The sequence below is a fragment of the Bombus pascuorum genome, chromosome 2, assembly GCF_905332965.1.
Source record: "Bombus pascuorum chromosome 2, iyBomPasc1.1, whole genome shotgun sequence".
NCBI lineage: Eukaryota > Metazoa > Arthropoda > Insecta > Hymenoptera > Apidae > Bombus > Bombus pascuorum.
Window position 1 is genome coordinate 17,052,441 of NC_083489.1, and position 8,260 is coordinate 17,060,700.

At 38.9% G+C, this 8,260-nt stretch overlaps 1 protein-coding gene across 14 annotated transcripts in view; it reads right to left on the bottom strand.

Annotated features, from left to right (window-relative positions):
- Window positions 1–2,912: 2,912 nt before the first annotated feature.
- LOC132916703 (potassium voltage-gated channel protein Shaker) overlaps window positions 2,913–8,260 on the bottom strand; it is a 186,894-nt gene continuing 181,546 nt past the window's right edge. For all 14 annotated transcript variants that reach the window (XM_060976950.1, XM_060976951.1, XM_060976948.1 and 11 more), the window contains one exon: window positions 2,913–8,260. This exon is cut by the window's right edge and continues 6,242 nt beyond it. The gene's annotated coding sequence lies outside the window, so the exon portion shown is untranslated.

Sequence of the window (8,260 nt, forward strand, 5' to 3'; positions counted from 1 at the left end):
GCGCAAAGCATTAAGGAGACATTGTAATTGAAAGAAGGATGTAATAGTTACGAGTATCAAAGTTCAAAGATTTTAGAGTAGTTTATAACTTTTAAACGAGAAGTTGAAATTTTCGACGATACTTAGTAAGAATAGAATTTGCCGTTAGCTGAATTTCTGTGGATATCGTTTAAGGAATCAATCCCTGTAATGATTAGGAATACAAGGGTAGTGAGAGAAACAGTGAGAGAAACACGATACTACGTGAAAGTGCTTTATTCCTTTCGGAGATCGTTCATCGCAGACATCGGCGTCGGGAATGCCGCTCTCATTTTTCTTTTTTTCATATATGTGTACATATATGTATACATATACATACACACATGTACGGATGCATATGTGTACATATATATTATATCTTATGTACGTACGTATGTATGCATATATACATACATATATACTCTAATAAGCGATCCTAATTATCGAGTAAATTACCGTCTGATATTAAAAAATACGCATGTATATGTACATGTACAATTACAACACACGCCAGGACGGCAGGAATCCTGGTCCAGTGAGATCTTAATGATGATTTTAAAACGAAGGTTGAATGTACAGTATACACATTTACACTTATCGTTTCAGCAACAACAATTTTATTGTACGTAGATTGCAAAAATTAAATAAATAATGACAGTGGTACATCGCGTATTGGACGGAAAGGCCCAAAACACTGCGCAAAGGTGTGAGAGGAAATTATAGGTTTAAATTCGGTCGAGGTGCGATTGCTTCTTCATCTCTCTCTTGTTTTCTTTCTTCTCTCTCGTCTTATCATTTTTCACACACATTCTGTTTCTCATTCATTTCCTTTCTGTATTCATTTTTTCGTTATCTTTGCTTCTGATCGCACTAATGCACTTTATCTTTCCTCATATTTATTTTCACGCTCTCTTTTTCATATATTACCAATTTTATCACACTCTCTCTTTCTCTCTCTCATTCGCCCCGCCTTTCGCTCTGTCTGTTTCGTTCACTCTCTCTCTCTCTCTCTCTCTCTGTTACTTTCTCTCACTTTCTCTCTCTCTCTCTTCCTCTTTCGTTCGTTCGTTCGTTTTCTCAAGTAAATGCGGTCCACATTGCGAAAAACAGAAACGGAGAGAGTCAAATCTCGAATATGAGAATATTCAATGAAAAAGGTCGGAAACAGATTTTTGCGATTTATAAAAAATCTATTTTGAGGCATGCCCGGTAATACCAGACAAATAGCGTCGTCATCCGTTTCTCTGTTCTCCTTTAAACACCATCCGTTAATTTTCATTTGAAATGCTCCTACGTAGTAATAATGGTTTGGTTTTTTTCTTTTTCATCTTGCTCTTTTCTTTATATTACAATAATTAACATCGTCACATACAGACTTATACACTAACGATATGACTACAGCTCCAAACCAGCAGAGCGTTCATCGATGGAGAAGTGAGAATTAATTTATTTACGCGTCTTTCTTTTTTCCGTTTTCCTCTCGCTAGCATTCGCTCCCACTTTCGTTCCTTCTCTGACTTTTCTTCCTTTTTATTTCCGGAGGGAAGGTTTCCTCTCTTTCATTCGTTTCCGATTGATAAAGTCGATATGCCAATTTATTTATAAAACGTTACAAAATTATTCGTGAGCGCAGCCGTGTGACCTTTCGATTCTACATATACGAAAGTCTCGCGTTCCTATAAATATATTCATAATCGCTGTTGCCTTCTTGCTGCGCATCGGACCAAGATTTTTCTATCGTAAACACCTTTCGTGCATCTGTCGAGCCTCCTATGATCTTTCCAACGCTCTCTCCAACTCCATCGCTCTCGCACATTCTCTCCACCTTTCTCTCTTCTTTCATCCCTTTGCCCTTGTTCGCGATTTTAACGTTACGAACGCCGGTCAACCCCTCATGCGAAAAGAAACGCTCCGTACGCGTACATCCGTTCAATTTTCTTCTCCTCTCGCGGAGAAACCTTGTCTCACTTTGTGCATCGCGTTTTCACGACCGGCCAATCCAACGAACTTATTCAGCGATATCAACGTGTATCGAGTAAGGCATAGGAAAGTTCGTCGGTGTTTTAGCGGATGTTCATAATATAGCGAATTTCCTTAATTTTAAATCACAACAAATTACTGCAGATTTTTCTGCAGACTACAATTTTAAAATTAAATAAATAATAAAAATTATGAATAAAATTAGATTTAGTTCAAGATCGATGTAACGCAAAGGAAATCGAAATCAAACGATTGCGTAACGATTTAAAGTTTAATTTAATTAAGTTTAAACAACGTGCAATATTTTACAATCCGCTAAACTCTTGGCGCCGATCGCGTGAAAAATTGAACGGATAAAGGACGTTGTCGCGTGTTACAATTTTTCTCAAGGAATGTTTCGATGATTTCGAAGATAATGCATGCCAATAAAAAAGTAGTTAGGGGATCTCGTTGACGGGCGCGTTATGGCTAGTATACATTATATACGTAATAAAATATTTCTTGTCCGCTCTTTTCTTCATGGAAATTAGTTCGTTCGCTCGCTATCCTCCCTCCCCCCGCCCTATTCACCTTTTTTTTTCTATTCTTCCATTATCGTAAATCGGCGCGATTTTTGCATCTCTTGTGTATACGCGAATTGCCGACTCGATTGTACGAAGGCATCGTGTAGGGAACTATTGAGATGTATAATATAATTATGCGTACGTCTATATACGTAGTTTCAATGATGTTTTTTTTTCCTTTGCATTGTTTCATTCTGCTTTCATCTTAACGATTAACCGATCGATCGATATTTGAGTAACGTTTAAGTACATCGGTTGACACGGGTGGAGCATTCGTTTGTATTTGCCTTCCTGTTTTAGTTTCATTTTTACGTATCGTCTCTTTCTCTCTCTTTCTCTTCTCGGTTCATCTTCTTCTTCTTATCATTTTTTTTTTGTTTTTTTACTTTTCGTTTAAACACTAGATTGCGGGGATTCCGGCACAAACAAGGAATGTCGTAGTACATTATATCAACATTTAATAAAATATCTGAAACATTAACAAATAGACTATATGAGTACTACATATCTGCCCTTAATAATGTTTTATAGCTAATCGATAAGTAGTAATCATTTTTTTCTCTCCTTCATATTGTTTCCGCTTTTTTTTTCTCTTTTCGACTGGTGAATTTTAATCGACAAATAGATAGTAAATTCTGTTTATCATTGAATGCCTATTTCTCTTCTATCTTCCCTCCTGTCGTTTCTTTCTACTACCGTAATGCCGTTTCCCTTCCTACTTCGCGCGAGTTTCTAAAAATATTATGCGTGATCATCGCCTTTTCCTTCTTCTTCTTTCGTTTCGAGCACCCGATATAATTAATCTTCGCTTACGAGTCACACTCGTAGGTATCTCGATCGTTTCTTAAAGACTTTCCTCGCATCTGCTTATCTCGTCTTTACCACGCCTTTATCTTCTCTTCACGGTTCGCATCGTCTATTACCTTCTCCTTCTCCGGCCCATTTCTTCATCGCTTTATCGAGAGAAACCAATTATTGTGATTTTTACTTTCAGTGACAAACGGGCTTTCATTTACTACGGTAGAAACTTGTATATGCAACGACGATAGGGCTGGCTAGTGGACGCGAACACGCTGCAAGACAAATTGCGTCGCATCGAAAGTACGTCGTTTAGAAGATTCACCGATAACGCAAAGCTCGTGTCACGAGATCCAAGCGTTTCGTTTGCATTCGAACGAAAATATTATCGCCAGATTTCCAACGATACAGGCAATTTCACGAATTAAAATTAAAATTTGCTTTGTAGAAAAGTAACAGAACATCACGCTGTTTTAGCTTCGTAATCGCGCGCAGCAGTCAGCCACGGGGGAAATAAGTTTCCATTTCCACCTATGTACTCCGTATTCGCTATATTTGTATATGTATATAAATATATATATACACATATATATATATTTATATACTTATTTTTTTATTCAAAATGTTATATCTCGTTTAGAGAAGGCGACGCGCGTCGCCTTATTTATTTACTTTGCTTTTTTTTTTAATGCCTACAAATGCATCGTTTATATCTTTTCCGGCATCATGGACATACAACGTAAATAGCCTAGATCATCGTACAAATAAGTCGATCGATATTAATCGTTGCCCTGAGTGCCTTGGTACCCGGCTTGCGAACGGAACTCGGTTTCCGTGCCTCGTTAAGCACGTTCGAACCTCAAATCATTCCCGCTATCTTGTTCGTTCTCGCGTAAACGCGCTTCCCGGTTCCTCGCGCTCCTGTCGTCCACTGTTTTTATTATGCCATTGTTTTCCACTTTAGAAGCAGCTAAAGGAAAATTGTTAAGCGTCGCAACGCGTCGATCGGCCGCCGATCTCGCGCCATCCGCCGCTCTATCGAACAAGCGTGGCATTTCGTTCGTTCGCGGCGATTAATCGACGGGAATCAATTTGAAATCCGATCGTCGAGCTGAACCACGCCTATGTCTCGTTCTTTCCTTCCTCCTTCCGTTCCCTTCCTTCTTGTCTTCTTTCCTTTCTTTCCCACACACGAAAAAGTGAACGCGAATAAGTGTATTTGTAAACTGTACAAAGAGGAGGATGCGTCGTGGAAGCGCATCGTCGATTGGCGATTTGAATGAACGAGCGGGATGCGGTTCGGCTGGACGCTCGAGCGCGTTCGCGGAGAAACTGTCAACTCGCGAGTAAAAAGTGGCAGTCGAATCAGACAGCTCGTTGAAGCGAATTCCGGTGCGAGAATGATACGAGTGTGAGGCGCGTGGGTGTGCGTGGGCGCGCGGGCCGCGCGCTGGACAAAAATTCGGACTAGATGCAGGGGAAAGCGAAGAGGTGGTGTTTTGAGTTCGCGTTCGCGGCCGACGAAATGTCGCCAAGCTTTCAACAACACGTTTGTTTTTGATTCGCTATGTACTCGGTCTCGACGCGAGCCACGAGGTTCGTGCGGAGATCGGCCGACGACCGCGGTCTCTGCTGTGCTATCGTATTTTGACCCTTTCGCAGTTGCAATTGCGCGACACCTTACAAAACGCTTGAATGTATAGAAATAGTAGATTAGATTTACAAAACTCTTATCGTCAGCGGAGGACGATTAGAAAAAAAAAAAGAAAAAAAAAGAGACCGTTTTGCTGTCGAGGCTTGCGGTATGTTCGTTAGAAAAATTAGCCATTCTTTCTTTCGTTTCCTCCTCGTTAACGATACAATACAATTTACGTTATAGAATCACTTTGCTCGGGCGAAAAATAGATTATTATGTGTTTCTTTCTCTTTGTTTTTTTTTTTTTTTTTTTTTTTTTTTTTGTTTTACTTTTTTGTCTTTTTTATCATTCTATACCCTTTTCGCGTATGTATACGAGTTACTTTTATATGCGTTTGTGTTTCGTACGAGTACGTGTGTGTATATTATATCCTGTATGAACGTGTGCGTGTGTACGTGTTCGCGTGATGCCGACTGTGTACTGACTTTACGGTAGTATTTACGCGTTTAATCGACTGTTTTTTTTAAATATCTTCCTTATGTTGTCTGTTATTATCGTGTCCCACTCTGTAAGGCGATCGGTTTAGCTTTTCTTAGCGCTTATAAACGTAGTATTTTTTTTTTCTTTTTTGTTTTAATGCAGGCCAGGTGGCTCTTAGCGTAACCCGGGGCAACTCGGCAGGATGTTTATCTGAACTAGTACCGTTAAGAGTATAGTATTTTGTTATTTATACATCTTTTTCTTTGCTCGTTTAAATATATCCTGTAGTAATTCTTGTTTTCATTTGTTAAAATGCGTACAAACGGAGATACGGAATTATAATATGTATAACGTACCGAGGGAGATGTAGCGTTCATTACTTATCGATTATTATTATTTTTATTATTATTATTAGTATTGTTATTATTACTTGTTATTTAATTACACATTAATTATTACTATTATTAGTATTAGCGTTATTATTACATATTAGTACTAATGTTGTTGTTGTTGTTGTTGTTATTATTATTATTTCCCATTACTTCTTATTTATTGTTGTTGTTGTTGTTATTATTATTATTATTATTATTCATTATTATTAATCATGGTTTCATCTTTGCTGAATAACTCTCTCTGCGCGCATAGGTATATTTTTATTCGGCTTTCGTATCTAGTATTTTACGGTTTTACTTATGAAGTCATTATAATTATAATTATTATTATTGTTATTATTATTATTATTATTTCTATTATTATTAATATTTTGTTATTCATTATTTAGTTTATTTTCCTTGCTTCAGAAAAATTGTCGAGAGTGATTATGCAAAGCCAATACGATAATTACATCATTTTTTTTTCTCCCTTTTAAATTACTTCAGTTGAAGCTTCACACAGCCAAAAAATGAAAAGCACTTAAAACAGTGCTCAACACTATATAAATGAGTTTTCGATTAATTAATTAATTCAGTAATTAATTAATTAATAAAACGAATCCCGATCAACTAGAGTGGCAGAGGCAGCCGCCACCGCATTGCCGCCCTCGTTTCCAATGGACTTTTTTTCTCGTTTCTTTCTCTTCTTTCTTTCTTGTCCGTTCAATTTTCTTCGTTTCTCGCGTGGCCTACTATACATAGCTTAATCAAAGTATCGTTCGTGCCCATTGTGTGTGCACATGTTTTGTGTATGTGTGTGTGTATGTGTTACTGTTTGTTCGGTGTTGCTATTTATGTCTGTTATTCGTCCGTTCGTCTCTCCACGTATTTACGTATGCGCTCGTAAACGTACGTAGCAACGTTGCTTTATTATTTTCTCGTTAAAAACCGATTTCTTAGTATTTCTCCTTCTATTAGTTTGGCCTTCATTCTCTTCCCCGTTCAAGTTACGTTTTAAATATACGTGTACATAATTCTTATTTGCTTGTTCCTTCCTCTCGTTCTACACAGATAGACGTATATTGCGCGTGTAACGCAGAAACGAATTGCTATCCGCCGTTTTCGTTGGAGTAATTCAGCGCACGATCCGGCTGGAGTCAGTGGAACTGTCACTGACAACGAACGTTAATCTTTCATTTTCTAAAATTAACACGGCGTATCAGATAGTTGCCTCGTTTAGCGCCAATTGTAATATCTAACTATACCACTGGAAAGCGTGATTCGCTCGATCTACGAGTGATCGTACTCGCTTCTATCTTCTTCTTCTTTAAACTATAATACGCGCCGTATGCCATGCGACCAACACTCGACCATCCCCTGTTTTCTTTCAAATTTTCCTCCCACGAGCTACGCTCCTTTTTACAAACTGTGAAACTCTTTTAAACTTATCGCCGATTATTCGCCTAACCATGGGTAATTTTATCAAGGAATATCGAATGGAAAAGCGATGGAGATTTGTCCATGACAAATGTAGCGTAACAGGGGATGCTCGACGAACCTGCCATCGCTAATTATTCGTACGACTGTTTCGTTAAGTTAGTAAGCTCTAGCCCAGGCTGATTGCGAAACCACGGCTTACTCGGCATTCTTGCTGCGAAAAGAGAACGTGACGGTGCGCATATCTCGTGTTTCTCGCGTTAAGTAGCATTAATAGCAGTTTAATAACAAATTGTTCGTTCTCTACGGCACGACGCGGCGACAGCGGAATATAGGTAACTAGCTTCATAGCGGACCAGCTCTCTCTCTCTCTTTCTCTCTCTCTCTCTCTAGATTAATTTTCAGTTAGTTACATTGGAAGGCATGCTGGACTCTTGTGTCTCGATCGTTTCAGTCACCCGTCCTCCTTGTTTCACGCTTCCTTCCTCACAACTCACGCGCCTCCTCACTTTCTTCTCACCCTTTCCGAGTCTCTCTCTCTCTCTCTCTCTCTCTCTGTCTCTCTCAGTCACTCATTTTCAGTCTCGCTCTGCCTTTCTACATTTTCCTAGCACCAGCAGCCGGTTGCCAAAGCCAGATGATGCGAAGAGGAACGGTTGGACGAGCGACGATCAGCGATCGATCTACCGACTAATCGCAATATGCAAGATTTGCCGGAGTGGAGCCATGTGAATTTGGCAGAGCGACAAGTTCAACAGTTGGCATCCTTTTGCAAGCACGCAGGTTTTAACACGAAGGAACATTATTTTTTCTTATTTTTTGCTGTTGTTTCTTTTTTTTGTTGTTTTTTCGCTCGTTCGTTTCGTTCGCATTTGCCGGCTAGCGATACCATCCATTTATTCTACGCGAGGAAATATACATCGATTGTTGTACAAAATGAACTGCATTCTCGCTAACGACTTTTACGCTTACGTCG